This window comes from Sorex fumeus, unplaced genomic scaffold (genome assembly GCF_029834395.1).
Source record: "Sorex fumeus unplaced genomic scaffold, SorFum_2.1 ptg000013l, whole genome shotgun sequence".
Classification (NCBI taxonomy): Eukaryota; Metazoa; Chordata; class Mammalia; order Eulipotyphla; family Soricidae; genus Sorex; species Sorex fumeus.
The window spans coordinates 21,919,103-21,944,038 of record NW_026606070.1 but is presented as its reverse complement, the minus strand read 5'-3'; the positions used below and the strand labels follow the sequence as shown (position 1 = coordinate 21,944,038).

The 24,936-nt window shown below is 36.7% G+C and overlaps 1 pseudogene; it reads right to left on the bottom strand.

The window, feature by feature from the left end:
- Positions 1-5,379: 5,379 nt before the first annotated feature.
- LOC130020596 (rho GTPase-activating protein 29-like) lies at positions 5,380-24,724 on the bottom strand (annotated as a pseudogene).
- Between the last annotated feature and the right edge of the window lie 212 nt (positions 24,725-24,936).

Here is a 24,936-nt window from a genome sequence, read left to right as displayed (position 1 = left end):
GAACACAGGGGATTGCCCTGCCACAGAGACAGGGGGGATGGGGGGATGGGGGTGGGAGGGATATTATCCATGGTGGTGAAAAATGGGCACTGGTGGAGGGATGGGTATCTGATCATTGTATAATTGAAACCAAAGCACAAAAAATTGTAAATTTACAACTGTAAAAAAAAATTAAAAAAAATAAAAATTCAGTCCACTTAAAAAAAAAAAGATTTTAGATGTCTGGAAATTGGTTAACTTTATTATTATTTTTTTTTTGCTTTTTGGACCATATCTGGTTGTGCCCAAAATGTTGTGCCAGAGATCAAACCTAAATCCACCAGTGCAAGGTTAGTGCACTACCCACTGTACTCTCACTGCAGCCCCATGATTAGTTTTAATGATGGGAAAAATATAAGAATATTCAAAGAACTTGCCATATTTTTTTCCATCAGTGTAATTATTCAGTTACGACTAATCTGTGGGACGTTTCTTAAGGTATGCATTTATGTTTAGTTACCTTTCATCATTATGTCAGTTATATTTTACCGAAACAATATGTGTGTCTTTCAGATCAACAATTCAACTTCAATGAGTCATTTGTAATTTTTAAACAAAAATCACCTATGATCACATAAATACTGTATCTTTAATATTTCTACAAAATAATGTAAAAAGTCTGTAAAGAAATGCCAAAGAAAAATCCTGAGTCAGAGCCGGAGGGGTAGTACAGAGGATAAGGCTTTGACTTGACGCAGCTCACCTAGGTTCCATCCCCAGCATCCTATATGGTCCCCGGGTGCTGCAAGGACTAATTACTGAGTGCAGAGCCAGGAGTGTCCCTGAGCACTGCCAGCTGTGACCTAAAAAGCAAAAAAAGCAAAAATAAAAAACAAACAGAAAAATCCTGAGTCAATGTAAAATGATTCCATATGAAGGGGCAAGAGATATTCAAGTGCCTACCTGTCTTGCAGTAAGCCCTGGTTAATTCCCAGCATCACATCAGGTCCCACGAGTACTGCCAGGTTCTCTCTCCAAATAGAAAATAATAAATAAATAAATAAATATGAAATAATTACAAAATTCAGAGGATGTGAAATTGGTTAGACTTCATCAATTTAAAATTTTTTACATTCACAAAATGTTATAAGGTAAAATGCAAGTCTCTGGAAAATATTTATAAATCATGTATGTACTGAAGGTCTTCGAATCAGAATTCTTAAAAAACTTTGGAATATATCTATAAGAGATACATGCAAACCTATTATGTATAATAGTTTTTATTGCAACATATTTAAAAGAACTAAACTATCAAAATACTTAAGGTGCTTAAGGACACATGAGTAATAAACAATTAATATTTTATATCTTTTATATAATTTCTATAAGGGCTAATATTCAACTATAAGGAACAATGCTTCCTATATCCTTTGATTATAAGTTTGAGTGACACTGCTTTCTCTCATTAAGATCAGAAAAGTTAAAAAAAAGCGTAAAAAATATTAAGAGATAACATTTCTTTCAACACTATAGTCGCTGTCATAAAATGTGCCTTATACATTCACATAAATTTTATTCAACTAAATAGTATATTTTTAGCACAAACTTTGATATTGTGACAAATAAAAATCAATTATAATTTAGAGATTTTAACAGCTTTTATTAGAAATTTCCTCCTAATTACATAGTAAGGAACCAAATTCTAAAATTTCACTGTATTTGAATATCTAAAACCCACACATCTAGAATATTGTTATGTAATTTCAAAAAGCTATTTTAACATTCTCTCTTACAGTAGCTGAAATTTATTATTACATTAATTTTTTATGAGTAGCAAAGAACTATCAAGTCAATTAGGAGTATTCTAATCACATCAATTTTCTCTTAATTTTAAAGAAAGGGAAGTTAAATTTTACTTGTTTTTGATTCCAGTATATAATGCATTTACATTTTAGAGAAATAAAAGCATCCCATAGGATATTGCTTGTATGCTTGCCTTATGGATAAATGCAGTGTCCTTTGCAGTTTAGATGGGAGATTTGCAAATAAGCATTAGAACTTTCTCAATATCTAGTTGTTAGTCTGCTAGAAAATGTTCTCCTGCCTACCATCCAATGATAAATGGCAAAGTGATGGTGCATACAATGGCAGAATGATCAGTAGCCTGAAGAATTACAGAAATGTAGTAGGTCATCATTTCCATTTTTATTAGAATTCTTTCCCCCCCAGAGCATCATTCCTTTAGAATGAGCCAAGATACTTTTCGGTTCTGAGTCCTTGAACAGATACAACTTCTGTAACCCAGTGCTACTTTAGCGTTTCCAAATTTAATCCAATAATATTTTTAAAGTCCCAGTACAATTTTCTCCCTTAAAATCAAAATTAAAGTATTTTTTCTTTATAATACTCAAGGGTCGTGTCCACCTCAGAAAGATAGGGTAGCAAGTAAGGCACCTGTCTTGCACATGTCTAACCCAGGCTCTATTCCCAGCACCCCATGTGGTCCCCATAACACGTCAGTTGCACAGGTGTGGTCCCTCATTGCAGAGTCAGAAGTAAACCCTGAGCACCTATACATGCATCCCCAAAACAAACAACAACAACAAATTTTAAAAAAATAACTCAAACGAATAAACAAAGAGAAAAGCTTGGTTCAAGTAGCATAGGTTGAAATAATTGTTCACATTAGGAAACATCAGAATTCTTCCTATACTATACATCTCTCATTCTCTAGGAGGAACTCATCCCTCAGGAAGCAATTATTTTGAAAAAGGAAATTATAATTTGACATGTAGTGAATGACAATAAAGCAAATGCATATTCTGCTATTTCTTAAGATTTTTTCTTTTTTTAACTGCTGAATACCAATGTCATGCTACCAATAATCTTGCCAGGAGCCACCAGCTAGAGTAACTCAAGTAAATGAACACAGACTTATTGCCAGGATAATTTTATTTCAACTAGGTAACATAAGGAAAGCAGTTCTCTAAGACACTCATATAATTTTCATTAGCCTTAAAACATGAACTTTAAACATTTTCTTATATTCTTTGTCTTTTGTCCCCCTCCCCATTATGTCAAATTTATTTATTTTCATATAATGTAGGTAGTATGTTACAATTGTGTTCAAGTTTGTGGTCTAACTTTCACACACACCTGCCAAAATGCCCGTGTCACCCCTGGTCTCCATGACACTTTCACTTCAACATTCTCTTGCTCTCACTACTCCTCCCTTACTTTGTTAGATAGTATTTACAGTAAGGCACCTGTAAAATTAAGAAAACTGTAATTTTACTAAATTTTCTTTACCAAGGAACTATTTCCTAATACTGATGTCATACATATATGTATACTTAGACACATACATACATATATCCTAATGACCAAAATTCATGAGGTATATATATATATATATGCACATATATATATATATACCTCATGAATTTTGGTAGATTTATGAAGTATATATATATATTTCATGAATTTTGGTCAAGATTTATGAAGTATATATATATATTTCATGAATTTGGTCAAAATTTATGAAGTGTATATATATGCATATATATATCTTATGAATTTTGATCATTAGGATGGTACTTATATATTAACTCCATAACAATGCAGATAAATAAAGTTTGACACTTTTTTTTTGGTTTTGTGTTTGCACAATACCTGTCAACCCTCAGGGCTTACTCCTGGTTCTGTGTTCAGGGATCCAGGGACCCAGAGAATTGAACCCGAGTTGGACACGTTCAATGCATGCATCCTACCCATGGTACTGGTACTACCTTTTCATTTCCAACAGTTGACAATTACTGCTTTTGTATTTCTTCATCTGTAATGTGTATAGTTAATTGCGGAAATTTTGAAGTAATTAAATGAAATTATTTGCATAACGTACTTAGTATGTTTTTGAATTCCCAAAAAATCCATTAAGTGCTTGTTTCCACAGCCATTCAAATTGCCTCATCTTTATAATTGCAATCAAAATTGCCTCTCAGGGATCAGAACTGTGTGTAATTGTGTCTTGGAAAATAATATTGTGAACAAATAGCTTTAAAATATTGATAATTGCCAAGATATAAAAATTTTGCCTAATTGATAAAATTGTGAACTTCATTTTCACTTAAACATACACAATTACTTGCACTCAAATGGGACAATGAACTATATATGAATGCTTTCTATGCTAATTAGACCCAAAAGAGCAACAATATTTTGAGTACATGAATAAATTTGTTTAATATGCTCTTATTTAAAATTGTATAGTTATTAATTCCATTAGATTAAAAGGATTCATCTTTGTATTTTGTTATTTTTATGAACTGAGATAAAATGTTGTATAACATCATATAGATTTTAGGTGTTCAACATTATAAATTATCATCCCTATATATTTACTCATATTTGCTGTAATAGGTCTAGTCTCCTTCCTTCACCATCCAATTAACCCCTTTCACCTTAGTTATTCACTGTCTACCCCTTTCCTTCAAGTAATCAATATTTTTTGTATAATTTAAGATTATAGATATTTTATTTGTTCATATGCTATTCTTTTACTCTTCCTTACAAAATTGAAATTATGCTATTTCAGTTTTGAGTTCTCTGAGTTATTTCACTGTAACGATCAGTGTCTCAGCTCATTCATAATTTTTCAAACTGATATGTTCCATAGTATTTTTTTTGGCTGTTGCTTTTTTGATTGTTAATTTAGGGCCACACCTTGCAGTCCGCAGAACTTACAACCAGTTCTGTGCTTAGAGATTACTCCTTGCAATACTAGGGGGGACCATATGTAGCACCATGGACTAGCCTGGAGTCAGCAGCCTGAAAGGCAAGATCTTTAGCCCCTGTGCTAAATTTTGGTCTATATAGTCTATATATTTTTTACAATTTTATAGTTAAGCAGTACTCAACCGTACATATGCATGATATATTTTAGCATCAAAATAACTCATTATACGTATGTTTTACGTACAAGACCTATTAAGACAGAATTAACTATTTCAGAATTGGAAAAAAACTTTCCCTCCAGTACCTACTTCATTTCAAACTTGCTTAAAAAAATGCACTCTGTGCTATAAACTCACTTTAAAGTATCAACATGTGCCTTATATTCATTATCTTGAAAAGGAAAAGAGAAAATGTCTGTATATTCAACTCAGTAAGTCTCATTAGTACATGACTTTAAGATATATTCTCAGGCACAAAAAAAACTCACTGCCTACCTTGACTCTTAAAATTAGAAATAATTAAACAAAATAATATCATGAAATATCTAACAGAGTATTGCTTTATAAAACAAGCAGAAGCTGCTAAAATACTTAAGTTTAGGAGCACTTCTGTAGCTTACATTAGATTCAGGTTCAACAACTGGCACTGTGTCAGTCCTGAATATGATTAGGTGTGCTTTTTGCTGCCCTTAAGCGCTGAGGCATGAGAGTACTGCACAATAGATACAATCATTGCCAAGAGTGGCTCCTGGAAAACAAACAAGAAGGAAATGAATATATCTAAACATTTTTTTTCCAGCTTAGTTTCAACTCTTCAATGCATGAAAGGAGACATCTACCACTATCACATAAATAAATATGTGATACATATGTATACATATACATATACTAATGCTTGAATAGTGAATCCAATGCTTTCATAAAATAAACTATTTTAACAGGTTTAAAATGAAATTAAAAAATTTTTAAGAAGTGTAATTTGCTATAGTATAAAGTTTATAATGTACTTTATACACGATTATAGAAACATATCTGGTTTTAAAAATACTTTTATGTAATATTGGAGATATGCATTATAATTTTATGTGTGTATACATATATATTTTATACATGCATATGCATATATACGTATATGAATATATATTCTATATGATATACATGTACATACACTGAATCTGCCAATGTGGCCACAAATTAACAGACACAAAAACAAATGTCAACAAAATTATGAAATCTTTCAAATTTTATATCATATGTTTGTATATATTGTTGGCGAACAGTTTTTCCCCAATGTGCCCTGACACAAAGAATGATGGGTAAGTGGAGAAACCATTCCGGGAGAGAAGTGATGGCCACTCAGTTTATTGCCAAATACACACATATTTTATAGAGGGTCTCAGTTTAAGAGGATGGTCTAATCACATAAAGTTTAGCATTACTGACCTATCACCTTTCCAACTCTGCTTTGTTCTGGCCCAAACCAATTCCAATTAGGGCTAGATGCTGCATTTAGGAATGACTATTTTTTTTAAAAAATTTTTAAATGTATTAAATCACAGTGAAATACACTTGGAATAGAGAAGTGATCACTAAGAAAATTATGGTTGGAGGGATCGGTTGGGATGGGAGATGTGTGCTGAAAGAAGGAATGACTTTTTTTTACCCCTTTTTTATTGATTCACCATGAGATACAGTAACAGAGCTTTCATGTTTGAGCTTTGATCCTACGATCATCCCTTCACCAGTGTATGTTTTCCACCATCAAAATCCCCAGTATGCCCCACCACCCCCGTCCCAATTCCACACCTACCCCTGCCTATGTGGCAGACAATTTGCACAATACTCTCTCTACTTTGGTTACCGTCAAGATTTCGAGCCCAGTCCCACCGCCACTCATACCTGCAGAAAAGGCAATTCTAGACAATGTGTTTTGTATTCCTTGTCATTGACACAATATAATGTTGCACAGCCAGGAGAGTGGCCACACGTTCTACGAATTCTAAAATTTTAATATTTAGAGTCTGGAGAGATTGCTGCAGCAAGTTGCTCAGGTTCGTTTGTGTGTCTCTGGATCATGGCCATGTGGAAGCTTAAGTAGACGGTGGCTATATGTGGGTGTCATCTCAGAGTCCCATTGGGGTGAGGGGAAGGAGAAGGGCCAACTCCTTCCCATCCCATGAGGCCTGGCATTTGCTGCCACTGCCACCTGTGCCTGGAGCTTTTCACTGACTTCTAGAAGATGGAGGCTGCTGGGATTCCTAGGGGACAGGCGAAGGGATGACACCTGCCTCCATCTGGAGTGTCCTAGAGAAAATGGCCTATTGCAGAGCCATCTCTGCAACAAGTTGATCGGGTCTGAGATTCATTTGTGTGTCTCTGGATCATGGCCGTGTGGGAACTTAGGTAGATGGTGGTAGTTTGTGGGCACCCAGCCCATAATTTTTGTTAAAACCTGTTAATATAGTTTATTTTATATAAAAGCATTGGATTTACTGTTCCAGCATTGTTTTTTTTGTCATACATTTCACATCAGTATTCATTTAAAATCTTATTTTAGGCACAGTACACTTGCAGAACAGTTAGTGGTAAGGGTTTCATGCGGAAAATATTCCAACAACAAACCCTCCACCAGTGTATTCACTTCTTTCTGTCCTTGTTCCAGTGGTATTTAACATTAGGACACTTGTAAATAAACAAGAACACTAGAAAAGTATATTCATTTTGATAAAACATTCAGTATGAATTAATGATGTGCAAGAGAGAGAGTAATAAGTGGTAGTTATCTGGTAAATAAATTTGATTTGATGTATTCAATATTGCCATTAACTTTACAGTGATAATTTACTTTGAATTTATAGTACTCCTTGCAATGTTTGAAACTTTTATGTTCATAGACCACCAAATCCATGTGGCAATGCTTGTGGGACACTAGAATCCACCAGAGACCATGCATAGATTATATTTTAATAAGAGTGATAGTATTTTAATTAAAATGTTTTAATACTATTTATTCATATTCAATAAAATATAATTTTAATAAAGGCTAGACTCAATTAATGGCTATATCTATTTTTAAACAGGATATTAGAAAAATAAATCGAATCCTGGAAAGACAGGAAAGTTTTATTTTTCTGCATAAGTAAATGAAGAATTTGTAGTATCTCAAGATATCATGTAAGAGTACATATATGACTTTTCTAAAATATGCAAGAAATAAAATTTCAGTCTGGGCTATTGATGATTTACTCTAAACCCAAAGCATATTACTCTCTGGAGATGATAATTTATGCATGCTCACACTTAAACTTGCTATGCCACCCTCTGACTAAGAAATATTACTCTCTGGTTAGATTCATTGACTCTCTCTGATCTATATCATCCATTAAGTTCAGTGCATCACATATTGAAATAGCTATTACTCCAATGAATAAGATATGCTATCTATTCAATCATCATTACTTTATACTGCCCATAATATACAGTGAAAAAAACGTTTTGATTATGTCTAAGGGTAATACAATGTTGGAAGTCCACAACAATCCAATTGAAAATGATAAAATGTGATTTTTAATATAAAAGCAATACATTTAATGAAAGTACTACACTTCTAATTAAAATAGTTTGTTTTCCATATTTTAGATTATAGAAAATTAAATATGAATATTCTTGTTTTTATAGAATATTAATCTAAATATTTAAATGTATTGTAGCATATTATGTAAATAAATTTATCTCGTATTTTATATAAAATGTATTTATCCATAAATTAAGAACAGGTCAAATATTTATAAGATGATTTATTTGAAGAAGTTAAAAATTTTTGTTGTTGTTAATTTTTCTCCTCACCCTAGCATTGCCACCACTTTCTTAGCTCTCTGCTATTCAGAAAACAATTTCTAAGGCTGTCAAATCTTCAGTCTACTGGTTATTTCAGTAGAAGATACTCAAGCGGTATCTATCTTATATATTTTTGGTTCAAAACTATTAAATATTAAGACACTGATTTACATAGTGATTTATAGTTGTTTCAAGACTACGGTGTTCTACCACCAATTCTACCACTGGTATTGACTTCCTTCCACAAGTGTTCCTAAGTCCCCTCCCACTCTTGTAGCCTGCTTCCTTGACCCGCAGACCTTTGGGTTGGGCTATTCAGTTTGGATTCCATGCTTACAGTATTGTTGTAATAGATACACTACACCTCTACCCCACTCAAGTGGTGTTGACTGGTGATCCCTAATGCTGTTAGCTCTGTTCATATCTTCATGTACTCCTCCACTGTCCCTGCCCCCTCGCTCAACACATATGGTTTCTTTCCTTCCACATCTCTATCATTTCTATGATCTAGGTCATGGACAGTCTGGATTTCTGCTCTTGGATATCATGCATTTTCTTCTCACATTATTCCTCTGTATGCCGCAGATAAGTGAGATCATTGGGTAATTGTACTACTACAGTTCACTTAACATGATATCCTCCTGTTCCATCTAAGTTGCAGCAAACTCCATTTTCATACATACTAAATTGCATGACCATTTTAAATGTGTGATTGAAACATGGAGCACCTGTGCATTGCAATATAATCTTTAAAATTTACATTTAACATCAGTATTTCATCAAATGAAATCTTCAAAACTATGTTCCAATTTTACTAGGAATATAGATCAGTGGTAGAGAATTTGCCTTGTGCGTGATACTGAGACTGCTAAAAAAGCAAAGGAAGGGGGGAGAAAGAAAAGAAAAAATACTGATATTACCAAAAAAATCAACAAAATATCTCACACATAGAGAGATATTTGGGCTGAAGAACAGCTGGTAGGACACTTGTCTTGCACTTGGCAGACCTGGGTAATTCTCCAGCACCATGGAGTCAGCCCTAAGGGTGAGCCAGGCATAAGACCTGAGCATTGCTGGGTGTGGCCCTAAACAAAAAAACATATATATACACACAAACATACCTATCATGTATGTGGCCTGAAACAAGCGCATGTATATATACCCCCCACACATATATATAGACACACATTTATATGATATTATGCAATTTAAAAGTGGCTGGAGAGACAGCACAACAGCAAATTGTTAGCCTTGCACAGTCAACGAGTCCTCCTGAGGAGCACATAAGGTCCCTGAGCCAAGACACGAGTCATCTAACACAGAAACAGAAGTAAGCCTTGAATACTGCCAGGTGTGACCCCCAAATAGAACAAAAATATCTGTACATTACTCAAAGTTAATTGTTTTTCTAGATAATAAATTTCATCTTACAGTAGACATAATCTATTGATGGAGTAGACATGTTAAATGTTATATTCCCTTCAAAATATTCATTATATATATCATTTACTGTAAGTCTATAAAGCATCAATTTGATATTAGAACTATGATATTTATACATTATGAAGCTATGATGAAGATTTTCACACTTGAATGGGATTTTACTAAAAGTAGGTCACTTTGTCCGTGTTGGTTAGTAAACTCCTCCAGTATTAATAAACTTTGCTCTGCCAGCTATTAATTCATTGCCCCCAAATACAGGATATAAATTACTTTCTTGTTGCATAGCAATGGAAACATCTGTTGGTTATTAAAATAGCATTTGAATCTGACAAAATTTTGTTCTGGTTTCTACAATTCATTATAAAAATACTCTGTGTTATCAATTCAGCAGCTTCAGTATTATATTTATGAGGAGACTAAAAATATGCTTCTCAATTTTAAAAAAACTCCTTTATGATTTACAAATTACTTTTGAAATAAATATTAATATCAAAGTAAAGTTATTAAAAACACTACAAATTATATATCTAATTTAACAATTGTTGAGATAACTGGTTACTTTTTAAATTAATTATTGTTATTTTTTAGGAAATACCACAGAGTACTCTGGGCTTACTCCTTCTTATGTGCTTAATATTATTCTTAGAGATGCTCTGCTGACCATATGTGATGCCAGGAACTAAACTCGAGTGGCTGAGCAAAGGAAGCACCATAGCTGCTGTAATGTCTATATATCTATTTACTTTATGTAGTTACACTTTATATAGTTTGAGTTACCAGCCTTGTAGAAACATTTTATTCTGTTTAGAATGGTGTATATATACATATGATATAAATATAAAAAAAAAGGAACTTGTTCACAGCTATGAATACATGTTTTCACATGTATTCACATTTGTATACATATACAAATATGTAGATATATGTAGTAGTAAACATACAAACATACACATGTGTATATGTACATAAAACATGGTTTTAAGCTAATTTATACATAATTATATTTATAATTGTTCAAGTACAATCATAATAGGCATTTACATACTGTACTCAATACTCAATGGTCCAATTATTGGCATTCAGAAGTGCACATCACATAATAATTAATTAATACTATTTATTATTGTACATATTTTTCAAATTTATCATTAAAAATATGGTTGTGTTTTTGCTAGTGTATTGTAAAATGGCTTTTCTAATTTTTTTGTTTTTTGTTTTTTTTTCAATTTTTTTTTATTAGTGAAACACCATGAGGTACAGTTGTATATTTACAATTTTTTGTGCTTGGGTTTGATTATACAATGATCAGATACCCATCCCTCCACCAGTGCCCATTTTCCACCAACATGGATAATATCCCCCCCACCCCCATCCCCCCATTCCCCCCTGCCTCTGTGGCAGGGCAATCCCCGGTGTTCCCTCTCTCCTTTTGGGTGTTGTGGTCTGCAAAAGAGGCATTGAGTGGCAAACATGTTCAGTCCATAGTCCACTTTCGACATGCATCTCCCCTCCTGGGAGGATCCTCCAAACACCCTTTATTTGGTGTTCCCTTCTCTATCTGAGCTGCCCTTTCCTCTAGAATGCCCGACTGGCCACTAAGCTATAGAGTAATCCTCCTGGTGCTGATCTCAGCTATTCTTGGGTATTAATCTCATATTTTGTTACTTTATATCCCCCAGATGAATGCAATCTTTCTATGTCTATCCCTCTCTTTCTGACTCATTTCGCTTAGCATGATACTTTCCATGTTGTACCACTTGTATGTAAATTTCATGACTTCATCTTTTCTAACAGCTACATAGTACTCCATTGTGTAGATGTACCAAAGTTTCTTTAACCAGTCATCTGTTCTTGGGCATTCAGGTTTCTTCCAGGTTCTGGCTATTGTAAAGAGTGCTGCAATGAACAAACAAGTGCAGATGTCACTTCGACTATACATTTTTGCCTCTCTGGGATATATTCCCAGGAGTGGTATTGCTGGGTCAAATGGGAGCTCAATTTCTAATTTTTTGAGAATCATCCATACTGTTTTCCAGAAGGGCTGAACCAGTGGACATTCCCACCAACAGTGAAGGAGTGTCCCTTTCTCGCCACATCCGCACCAGCATCGGTTGCTTTTGTTCTTTTGAATGTGGGCCAGTCTCTGAGGTTTGAGATGGTATCTCATTGTGGTTTTGATCTGCATCTCCCTGATGATTAATTATGTAGAGCACTTTCTCATGTGCTTTTTTGCCATTCGGATTTCTTCTTTGAGAAAGTTTCTGTTCATTTCATTGCCCCATTTTTGGATGGGGTTGGATGTTTTCTTCTTGTGGAGTTTAACCAGTATTTTGTATATCCTGGATATCAACCCCTTGTCAGATGTGTATTCGGCGAATATCCTTTCCCATTCTGTAGACTGTCTTTGTATTTTGGTCACTGTTTCTTTGGTGGTGCAGAAGCTTCTTAGTTTAAGATAGTCCCATTTATCTATCTCTGTTTTCACTTGCTCGGCCAGTGGCGTGGCATCTTTGAAGATACCATTAGCTTCAATGTCATGGAGGGTTTTGCCAACTTTGTCTTCAATGTACCTTATGGTTTCTGGTCTGATTTTGAGGTCTTTAATCCATTATGATCTTACTTTTGTACATGGTGTTAGGCAGAGTTCTGAGCCCATTTTTTTGTATGTAGCTGTCCAGTGATGCCAGCACAATTTGTTAAAGAGGCTTTCCTTACTCCACTTCACATTACTTGCACCTTTATCAAAGATTAGATGATCATATGATTGAGGGGAGATGTCAGTGTATTCAACCCTGTTCCATTGGTCTGCAGTTCTGCCTTTGTTCCAGTATCATGCTGTTTTAATTATTACTGCTTTGTAGTACAGTTTGAAGTTAGGGAGGTTGATTCCTCCCATTTTCTTTTTCCCAAGAATTGCTTTAGCTATTCGTGGGGGCTTATTGTTCCATATAAATTTCAGGAGTGTTTGCTCCATTTCTTTGAAGAATGTCATGGGTATCCTTATAGGGATTGCATTGAATTTATACAATGCTTTCGGTAGTATTGCCATTTTGACAATGTTAAGTCTCCCGACCCATGAGCAGGGGATATCTTTCCATTTCCTCATGTCCTCTTTTATTTCCTGAAGTAGCGTTTTGTAGTTTTCTTTGTACAGGTCCTTTACTTCCTTAGTTTAGCTGATTCCTAAGTACTTGATTTTCTGGGGCACAATTGTGAACGGGATTGTTTTTTCATGTTGCTTTCTTCTCTCTCACTGTTTGCATATAGGAAAGCCATGGACTTTTGGGTATTGATTTTATAGCCTGCAACTTCACTATACGAGTCTATTGTTTCTAGGAGTTTTTTGGTGGAGGTTATTGGGTTCTCTAAGTATAGTATCATATCACCTGCGAATAGTGAGAGCTTGATTTCTTCCTTTCCTACCTTAATGCCCTTAATATCTTTTTCTTGCCTAATCGCTATTGCAAGTACTTCCAGTACTATATTGAACAGCAGTGGAGAGAGTGGGCATCCTTGTCTCGTCCCTGATCTTAGAGGGAAGGCTCTCAGTTTTTCCCCATTGAGGACGATGCTTGCTGTAGGCTTGTGGTAGATGGCTTTAATTATGTTGAGGAAGGTCCCCTCTATACCCATTTTGGCTAGGGTTTTCATCATAAAGGGGTGCTGGATCTTGTCAAATGCTTTCTCTTCATCTATTGATATAATCATATGCTTTTTATCTTTTCTTTTGTTGATATGATGGATTATGTTGATTGATTCCCGAATGTTGAACCAACCTTGCATCCCTGGGATGAATCCTACTTGGTCATGGTGTATGATCTTTTTGATGAGTAGTTGGATTCTATTTGCTAGTAGTTTGTTGAGGATCTTTGCATCTGTGTTCATCAGGGATATCGGTCTGTAATTCTCTTTCTTTGTGGTACCTCTGTCTGCTTTTGATATCAGTGTGATATTTGCTTCGTAGAAACTTTTTGGAAGTGTTTTTGATATTTCAATTTCGTGGAAAAGCTTACAGAGGATTGGGAGTAAGTCCTCTTTAAAGATTTGGAAGAATTCACTAGTGAATCCATCCGGGCCAGGACTCTTGTGCTTGGGGAGACTTTTTATTACCATTTCAATTTCCTTGGTATTGATAGGTCTGTTCAGGTATTCCGGGTCTTCTTGGTTAAGCCTTGGGAGTCTGTAGGAATCTAGGAATTTATCCATTTCCTCGAGGTTTTTATGTTCCGTGGCATACAGTTTCTCAAAGTTTTCCCTGAGGATCCTTTGAATTTCTGTAGTTTCTGTTGTAATGACCCCCTTTTCATTTCTGATTTGGTTTATTAGTGTTTTCTCTATCCCTTTCTTTGTGAGTTTTGCTAGAGGCTTATCAATCTTGTTAATTTTCTCGAAGAACCAGCTCTTGGTTTCATTGATCTTTCGGATTGTTTTTTGGGTTTCCAACTCGTTAATCTCTGCTCTGAGTTTTATTATTTCCTTTCTCCTGTTCGGGTTGTGCTCCTTTTTTTGGTCCTTCTCCAAGCTCTTAAGCTGTGAGGTTAGGTTACTTATGTGTGCTCGCTCCTCCTTCCTGAGGAATGCTTGTAGAGCTATAAACTTTCCTCTTAACACAGCTTTTGCTGTGTCCCATAAGTTTTGGTAACTCGTATTCTCATTTTCATTCGTTTCTAGGAATCTTTTGATTTCCTCTTTGATTTCCTGTCTAAGCCACTCGTTGTTCAATAGAGCACTGTTTAATATCCAGGTGTTTGATTTAGTTTTCTGTTTTTGTATGTGATTTACTTCTAAATTCAGCTCATTATTGTCTGAGAAGTTTGTCGATACAATCTCTATCTTCTTAATTTTTTGGAGGCATGTTTTGTGGCTCAGCATGTGGTCTATCTTGGAGAATGTTCCATGTACGCTTGAGAAGAATGTGTATTCAGCTTTTTGTGGATGAAGTGTCCTGTATATATCTACTAAGTCCCTTTCTTCCATTGTTTCCCTCAGATGAAGTATGTCCTTGCTAAGCTTGAGTCTGCTTGATCTATCAAGAGGTGACAAAGCGGTGTTGAAGTCTCCCACTAGTATTGTGTTGCTATTGATGTCTTTTTCCAAATCTATGAGTAGTTGTTTTAAGTATTTTACTGGTCTCTCATTAGGTGCATATACATTTATTATTGTAAGTTCTTCCTGTTGTAATGATCCTTTGATCAATAAGAAATGACCTTCACTGTCTCTTATGACCTTCCTCACTCTGAAATCGATGTGGTCTGATATTAGGATGGCTACCCCAGCTTTTTTATGGGAACTGTTTGCCTGTAGGATTGTTTTCCAGCCTTTGACTCTTAGTCTGTGTTTGCTTTGACTATTGAGATGTGTTTCTTGCAGGCAGCAGAATGTTGGGTTCAATTTTCTAATCCATCCTGCCACTCTATGTCTTTTAATTGCTGCGTTTAGCCCATTGACATTGAGAGAGATTATTGTTATGGGATTTTGTCCCAGTGTTCTGTTGATATTTGGTGTATTTGAGGGGCCTGTCTTGCCTTAAAGTAGCCCATTTAGTTGTTCTTGTAACCACGGTTTTGAGTCTATGAAGTTCCTGAGCTGTTGTTTGTCTGTGAAACTGTGTGTTATTCCTTCTATTATGAATGAGAGTCTCGCTGGGTAAAGTATTTTTGGGGAGGCATTTATTTCATTGACTTTTTTCACTATGTCCCACCACTGTTTTCGGGCCATAAGGTTTTCATCAGAAAAATCAGCTGTGAATTTTAAGGATGCTCCTTTGTAAGAGATTTCTTTCTTCGATCTTGCTGCTTTCAGAATTTTGTCTCTGTCTAAGGTTTTGGTCATTTTGATCAGAATGTGTCTTGGGGTATTTTTATTCGGATTTCGTCTAGCTGGTACCCTTCTGGCCTCCTGAATATGGTCACAAGTTTTCTTCAGCTCTGGAAACTTTGTAGCAATGATGTCTTTGACAGTTTCTTCTTCATCGAGGTTTTCTTCCTGTCCCTCTGGGACTCCAATAATTCTTATGTTACCCCTCTTGGCTTCATCACGATCTTCTCTTGCCATCTGTTCCTGAATTGTGAGTCTCTTTTCCATTTTCTGCTCTTTTCTGGAGAGTCTCTGAACTTCATCTTCGAGTTCACTGATTCTGTTCTCAGCAACTGTCACTCTGCTACTGAGGCCTTCCACTGAGTTTTTCAATTCGCCTACGAGATTTTTCAGGTCTGACATTTCTGATTGCATTTTCCTCATTTCTGCCTTCAAATCCTCTTGTCTTCTATTGGCATTGCTTTCCATTGTTTCTTTTAGTTCCCTAAGCATCCTAAGTAGCTCCCTCCTGAATTCCTTGTCAGAGAGGTTGTCTAACACTGCAGTACTGTTGGTGTCATCTGGGCTAGACTCTTCAATAAGAAAGTTTGGTGGGCTTTTTCGTTGCTTTACCATTGTGAAAAGTGTGGTTTAGTCCTTCACATTCACTGTTACTATTCTGCTTGATATGTAGTGAGAGTTAAGATAGGCTTATGAGTTATTGGCTACTGTGTTTCTAGTGACTGAGCTAAACTAGAGAAGTTTCCATCAAGAAGGTAGCTTATGGTTCCTATGGCATATGTAGTGGGAAAATATTTCGCGGCCACTAACGCGGCCGTGGCTCCGGAAAGAGTTCCTGGCACTGAGCGAGGAATTGGGAACGTTGATGGAGGTAGCTGTGCATGCGCAGACAGGGTCCCAGGCCCTTGGGGGCGGGCTGTACCTGGTTGGAATAGGAGCCGTTCAGCTTGGTTGCCCAGAGCTGGGCCTCCGTGCCCGTCCCGCGCAGATCAGGGGAGAAAACTGGCTTTCTAGGAGGTGGAGCTAGCTGTGCATGCGCAGACAGGGGCCCAGGCCCTTGGGGGCAGTCTGTACCTGGTTGGAATAGGAGCCGTTCAGCTTGGTTGCCCAGAGCTGGGCCTCCGTGCGCATCCCGTCGGCTTTTCTAATTTTGGTTTGACTCAAGCACTGCTTTGTATGATACAAAAACAAAAGATTTATACAACTTTTCGAATTGTGAAAATCTAATAAAATATTTTAAATTCTAAATTTTGCTTTATTTAAAAGCACAGGAAGAAGATGAAAGTATCAGTTATAGAGCAAGAAAAAAATAAAAGCCTTGACTGGAGTTTGACTATAACTAAGACACTTAAAATTTAAGAGTATACTAAATAGATAAACTATTTAAATGAAAACTATTAGCAATTGATAAATACATGAAATGTTTCATCAAACATATCCAATGGGTGTTTAATATCAGTTGCTAACCCTTATTATATAGCTATCAAAAAGTTAAAATGAAAACACTAGTGACAATACAATGAATGTGCTATGTAAGATGTAGTGAAATTCAGTAATTAATATTTATGGTGAGATGGTCAAATGGTGTAACAATTAGGTAAATTGACTTTAGATATTTATTTTTAAATAATGAAAAGCTAAATATGAGCTTACCATATGCCATAGAAATTGCACTCCTGACTATCATAGGGACTTTAAGATGTATGTTCATACAAAATCTAATTTTTATAGCCACTTTATTTAAAGTGGCTAAAATATGGAAAGAACTCAGTTTTCCTTTAAGAGGATGCGTTTAATCAAATTAGCATACATTCACAATGGAACACCATACTACTCAGGAATAAAAATAATAAGCTACTATTTAGCACCATAGCCAGGGGCCTTTCTTGAAGTTTAAATGGTTTAAAACTAATAGTGCAATTTGTGCCTTACTATTTAGTAAAAAGAAGACCAAGGATGTAGGGTACAGTATGTAGGCTACTTTCCTTGGATGCAGCCTACCAGGGTTCAATCCTTGGCACCTGGTCCTGCACCAGGAGTTACCTCTGAGTACAGAGTAAGGAGTAAGCTCTGAGCAGCCCCATAATGCACACAATTATCTATTTATTTATTTATTAAAGAAAGAACAATTTATTTGATGAAACATTTGCAGTAAACATAATCTAATGATTCATCAAACAAAAGTCTTTAAATCACACTCTGCAATGTAAAACACATTCCATCATTCAAGCATATATATTTGAAAAAACTTGTATATATGTAAATATATGTAAATATTTGCTCGAGCGGGCCCAGTAACGTCTCCATTGGAGATTTTGTTGTTACTGTGTTTGGCATATCGAATACATCACGGGTGCCTAATTATAACTACTGCTTTTAAGTGCATAGAAACAGTTATGTAAGAAAACAAATAAGCTACCAAAATATATTTATCTCTATATTTCTGAGTTTTCAGTATATTTGGATTTACTCTTACAGGGTATAGAAAATAGATAGTATGTATTTTAGGCTTATGGCATCTATACTAAACAATTACAAATTTTAAAGACTTTTTTTGACATATGTTCTAAGTAATGTAGCATAATAATTATTAGTGATCAGCATAAGCAATCTAGACATGAATTAAAATATGTCCCATATTCTAGGGTGCACTTGGGAGGGGAGTAGACCGAGTCCCAGTCCTGCTGAAGCCCTAGAAACTGCACCCATACCCCATAACTGCAGCCATGCCACAGCACACCATCACTGCTTCATGACTAATCTCTGCAGAGATGCCAAACTGATGAAAATTCCAGGTACACTGGTTTTCAGACTGAAAACTCTAGGGTCTTCTTGAAGTGGGAGTGGACAGCCTACTCAACTGGGGGGCCCAACCCTTGTACTTCCAGAAGCTCTGGCAATCACACTCACAGACTCTACCTTATAAACTCACCAGCCCTATTCTAAAGATCTTGGAGTTCCTGAAGTCTATGACTGCTTATATGACCACCTGACACCTCCAAATTCTACAATACTAATATCCCAGTGGGAGCACAGCAGGTTAGTTTGGAAGTAATATAGAGGCCTCCTAAAATCAGGAAATTAATAACAACAACACAGAAGACTCAACTAGTCAGACACAGCTTAGCAAACCCTCAGACGCAGTGACACCATGGTGAGATATCACAAATTGTTTTTTACTGAGGGATTTTGTGATAATTCCATTAGCCATTCAGTCCTAACAAGCACTGTCCACTGTCCACTGTCCTCCCGTTGTTCATCGATTTTCTCGAGCAGGCACCAGTAATGTCTCCATTGTGAGACTTATTGTTACTGTTTTTGACATATCAAATACGTCACAGGTAGCTTGCCAGGATATGCCATACAGGGGGAATACTCTTGGTAGCTTGCTGGACTCTCCAAGAGAGGTGGAGGAATAGAATTCAGATAGACCATATGCAAGGCAAATGCCCTACCACTATGCTATAACTCTGGCCTCCTAGCAAGCAATATAAATTAATGTTGAGCCTGCTGAGGGGGAAGACTTGGTCAGTGTTTGGGAATATACAGGCAATAGTGGAGAGAAGGTCACACTGCTGTAGGACAGGTCTTAGAACATTAAATGCCCATAATAACAGTATGTGGGCCTCATGCATGAAGGAACCGGCAGAGGAACCCAGGTTTGTGGAACCTGGGGCTGACATCTCCAAGCCTGCTAGAATCAGGACTGGACCTCCTCCACCTAGATCCCCCAATCTTCCAGTAGCTAGGTAGTCACAGCCACCAGCTGTCCTCAGCACCGTGTAATCCCATCAATGGCCAAGATCCAGAGACTATAAAACAAAGCTCCAGGAAGCGCAAGACTGTATTCACAACCACATGACCTCTTATAGTTCTCCCTCTCGGAGAACCTGATATCCTGGAGAACCAAGAGTATCCTTTCCTCACGCAGAGCCGGGCAAGCTCCCCGTGGCAAACTATATATGCCAAAAACAGTAACAATGATTGGTCTCATTCCCCTGACCCTGAAAGAGCCTCCAATGTAGCACCATTGGGAAGGATGAGTAAAGAGAGGCTGCTAAAATCTAGGGCTAGGATGAATGGGGCCATTACTGGCACCTGGTCGAGCAAATCGATGAACAACGGGATGACAGTGATACAGTGAATAACTATATAATGAACAACTTTGCAAATGTGCTTAAATAGTGTAAATATATAAATATAAAAAAATAAAATAAAAGCCAGAGCAATAATAGTGTATAAGTTGCTTGCAAATCATATGACCAACTCAGATTCAATCCCATGGCATTGCATATGGTCCCCTGAGACTGCCAGAAGTGATCCCTGAGAATTGAGTACCACTGGGTATGGTGAAAAAAACAAAAACAAAAACAAAAATAGAATAGATGAGATATTCATAGGTTGTGAGCAAATATTATGACATTTTTTGTTTGTTTTTTTTTAATAGTAAAACACCATGAGGTACAGTTATAGACTGACAAATTTTTGTGCTTGGGTTTCAGTTATACAATGATCAAGTACCCATCAATCCAGAAGTGCCCATTTCCCACCACCACGGGTCCCACTATCCCTCCCACTCCCCATCCCCCCATCCCACCATGCCTCTGTGGCAGGGCAATCTTTTTTGTTCTCTCTCTCTCCTTTTGGGTGCTGTGGTTTGCAAAAGAGGCAGAGTGGCAATCCTGTTTGGTCTCTAGTCTATTTTCAGCATGCTTCTCCCATCCTGGGAGGATCCTCCCAACACCCTTTATTTGTTGCTCCCTTCTCTATCTGAGCATCCCTTTTCCCGTAGCACATGTGGCTGGCCTCCAAGTCATGGAGCAAAATTCCTGGTACTAATCTCGGCCACTCTTGGGTGTTAGTCTTCTATTTTGTTACTGTATGTTCCCTAGGTGAATGCAATCTTTCTGTGTCTACCCTGCTCTTTCTGACTCATTTTACGTAACATTATACTTTCCATGTAGTACCACTTATGGGCCATTTACTTATATGTAAATTTCATGACTTCGTCTTTTCTAAGAACAACATAGTACTCCATTGTGTAGATGTACCAAGGCTTCTTTAACCAGTCATCTGTTCTTGGGCATTCAGGTTTTTTCCAGATGCTGGCTATTGTAAGGAGTGCTGCAATGAACAAACAAGTGTAGATGTCAATTCAACTATACTTTTTTGCCTCTCTGGGATATATTCCCAGGAGTGGTATTGCTGGGTTAAATGGGAGCTCAATTTCTAATTTTTTGAGAATTGTCTATACTGTTTTCCAAAAGGATTGAAACAGCCGGCATTCCCACCACAGTGGAGGAGGGTCCCTTTCTCGCCACATCCGTGCCAGTGCTGCTTGCTTTTGTTCTTTTGGATGTGGGCCAGTCTCTGTGGTGTGAAATGATATCTCATTGTTGTTTTGATCTGCATCTTCCTGATGATTAATGATGTAGAGCATTTTCTCATGTGCCTTTTAGCCATTCGGGTTTCTTCTTTGAGAAAGTTTCTGTTCATTTGCTTACCCCATTTTTATGGGGTTGGGTGTTTTATTCTTGTGGAGTTCAACCAGTACTTTGTATATCCTTTATATCAACCCCTTGTTGGATGTGTATTTGGCGAATATTCTTTCCCATTCTGTAGACTGTCTTTGTATTTTGGTCACTGTTTCTTTTGAGGTGCAGAAGCTTCTTAGTTTAAGATAGTTCCACTTGTCTATCTCTGTTTTCACTTGCTTGGCCAGTGGTGTGACATCTTTGAAGATACCATTAGCTTCAATGTCATGTAGGGTTCTGCCAACTTTATCTTTAACGTTATGGGCTCCAGTCTGATGTTGAGGTTTTTAATCCATTTTGATCTTACTTTTGTACATGGCATTAGGCAGAGATCTGAGCCCCCTTTTTTGCATGTAGCCATCCAGTTTTGCCAGGAAAATTTGTTAAAGAGGCTTTCCCTGCCCCACTTCACTTTTCTTGCCCCCTTATTGAAGATTAGATGATCATATTCTTGGGGGGAGATGTCAGTATATTCAACCCTATTCTATTCATCTATATCTCTGCCTTTGTTCCAGTACCATGCTGTTGTAATTATTACTGGTTTGTAGTAGAGCTTGAAGTTAGGGAGGTTGATTCCTCCCATTTTTCCCCCAAGAATTGCTTTAGCTATCCTTGGGGGGTTATTGTTCCATATAAATTTCAGGAGTGTTTGCTCCATTTCCTTGAAGAATGTCATGGGTATCATAATAGGGATCTCGTTGAATTTGTACAGTGCTTTGGGAAATATTGCCATTTTTACAATATTAATTCTCATCCATGAGCAGGGGATCTCTTTCCATTTTCTCATGTCCTCTTTTATTTCCTGAAGTAGCGTTTTATAGTTTTCTTTGTACAGGTCCTTTACTTCCTTACTTAAGGTGTTTCCTAGATACTGGATTTTCTGGGGCACAATTGTGAACACAATTGTTTTCTTCATGTTACTTTCTTGTCTTTTACTATTCACATATAGGAAAGCCATGAACTTTTGGGTATTGATTTTATAGCCTGCCACTTTACAATACAAGTCTATTGTTTCTAGGAGTTTCTTGGTAGAGGTTTTAGGGTTCTCTAAGTATAGTATCATATCATCTGCAAATAGTGAGAGCTTGATTTCTTCCTTCCCTACCTGGATGCCCTTAATATCTTTTTCTTGCCTAATTGCTATTGCAAGTACTTCCAGTACTATATTGAACAGTAGTGGAGAGAGTGGGCATCCTTGTCTCGTCCCTGATCTTAGGGGGAAGGCTCTCAGTGTTTCTCTATTGAGGATAATGCTTGTTATAGGCTTGTGGAAGATGGCTTTAACTATATTGAGGAAAGTCCCCTCTATCCCTATTTTGGTGAGGGTTTTCCTCATAAACTGGTGCTGGATCTTGTCAAATGCTTTCTCTACATCTATTGATACGATCATATGATTTTTATCTTTTCTTTTGTTGATATGATGGATTATGTTGATTGATTTCCGAATGTTAAACCATCCTTACATACCCAGGATGAATCCCACTTGGTCATGGTGTATGATCCTTTTGACGAGTTGTTGAATTCTATTTGCTAGTATTTTGTTGAGAATCTTCGCATCCATGTTCACTGGGGATATTGACATGTAGATTTCTTTTCTTGTGGTGTCTTTGTTTCCTTTTGGTATTAGAGAGATATGGACTTCATAGAAACTGTTTGGGAGAGTTTCTGTTTTTTCAATTTCTTGGAAAAGCTTGAGAAGAATTGGTAATAGGTCCTCTTTAAATGTTTGGAAAAATTCGATAGTGAATCCATCTGGACCTGGGCTTTTGTTTTTGGGAAGACTTTTTATTACAGTTTCAATTTCCTTGATAGGTCTATTCAAGTACTCTATATCTTCTTGATTCAGCTTTGAGTGATGATAGGATTCCACAAATTTATCCATTTCTTCTAGGTTCTCTTGTTTCGTGGCATACAGACTTTCAAAGTAGTCTCTGATGATCTTTTGGATTTCTTTGGTTTCTGTTGTGATATCCCCATTCTTATTTCTGATTCAATTCATTCAGGTCCTCTTTCTCTCTGTTTCTTTTTGAGTGTTGCTAGTCATTTATCTATCTTATTTATTTTCATGAAGAACAGCTATTGGTTTCATTGATCTTTCAGATTGTTTCTTTGGTTTCCATGAAGTTGATTTCTGCTCTAAGTTTTATGATCTCTTTCCTTCTGCCTGATTTGGGCTCCTTCTGTTGATTCTTCAACATTAGTCACACAAATTTTGTATAATTCATTTGCTTCTTCCACTTTCTGAAGAGCCTCTTCTTCCAGCCTTCACTTTTTCTCTAACTACTTGTTGAGATTTTTCACTATTCCGCCACTACTTGAACAAAGAACCTCTTCTGCACAAAACGTGGATGATTTTGCTTTTTCATACTCATCCTGTCATTGCATGCATAACAATTTTGCCTTCTTAAGAACGGTCTCCGTTTCCAGCATTTTATACTGTTCCTGTTTCCAAAGTTCTTTTAATTCTTTCCTTTGTTTCTCCATTTCACTTTTCCTCCCAAGCAGAGGCTGCACAAATTTGTTGCCTTGAAGAGCTGAATTTTTTTGTTGTAACTGCTGACTACTTTCTATGTCATTCAAAGGAGCATTGGTAGAGACTGCAGTGGCATAAACTCCTGTAGCCCAATGTTAGTCCTAGTTGCCTCTGCCAACTTGATAGTATTTCTAATGGACTCAAACTCCAGGTTAAGCTTTTTTTCAACCTACGAGACTATGTTCTTCATATACTTTGACAATGTTTTAGCATATGACAAAGACAACTCTATAGAGTCAGTGTTCTTTAACAGCACGCTGTCTAGTTCTATAGGAGAAAAATTTCCTTTTTCATTGAATGAGTTTACTGATTCCACAGAAACATTTTCAAAAGACTTATTTTCTCAGGAAACGTGCAGTAGTAGTAATGAGTCATTGCCTACATTTCCCGTAAGGAAGTTTGTAAGAATATTCCCAAAGGTAAAAGCCAAGGTTTCTATGGAAGAAAAAACTCCTCTGAAGAGATCATTTTCGTTTTCTTCATTAAGTTCTGTGGCGTTCACAGCTTTCACTTCCGTGGCAAGCATTTCCGCAGTATTCTGGAGCTCAACGGAATTGAGGTTCTGGTGTTTATTCATTACTGACTTTAAAACATGGATAAGTTCATCCAGACTTATATGAATGACTTATTTGAAACGATCTGAAAGAATAGCTTCTTTTATTAAATACAGCAACATATGGGAGAACTCCGTGATATCATTCACCAACTCCTTGATGTAATCCGGATCAAAAATGGTATTAGAATTTATAGACTTGAGCCTCATTTCAGAAGTTGTAACATCAGTAGAAAGCTGGTCTGTTATCAAAACACATTTTTTTCTTTGTCTTTTTTTGTTTGTGAGCAATCATCCTTTCACAGAGCAGTCATCAAAACTCAGTGCTACAACCTGCGTTCAGGAAGCAGATGCCCACCCTGCACTCATGGTCGCTGCTGCGGCCGCAGCTGTGGGCTCCGACTCGCCGCCCCCATACCCCACGACCCGCAGACACCGGGCCCAGCCACTGCTGCCGCCCCAGCAGCTACCCTATGACATTTTATGTGAGGAATTAACCAATACATT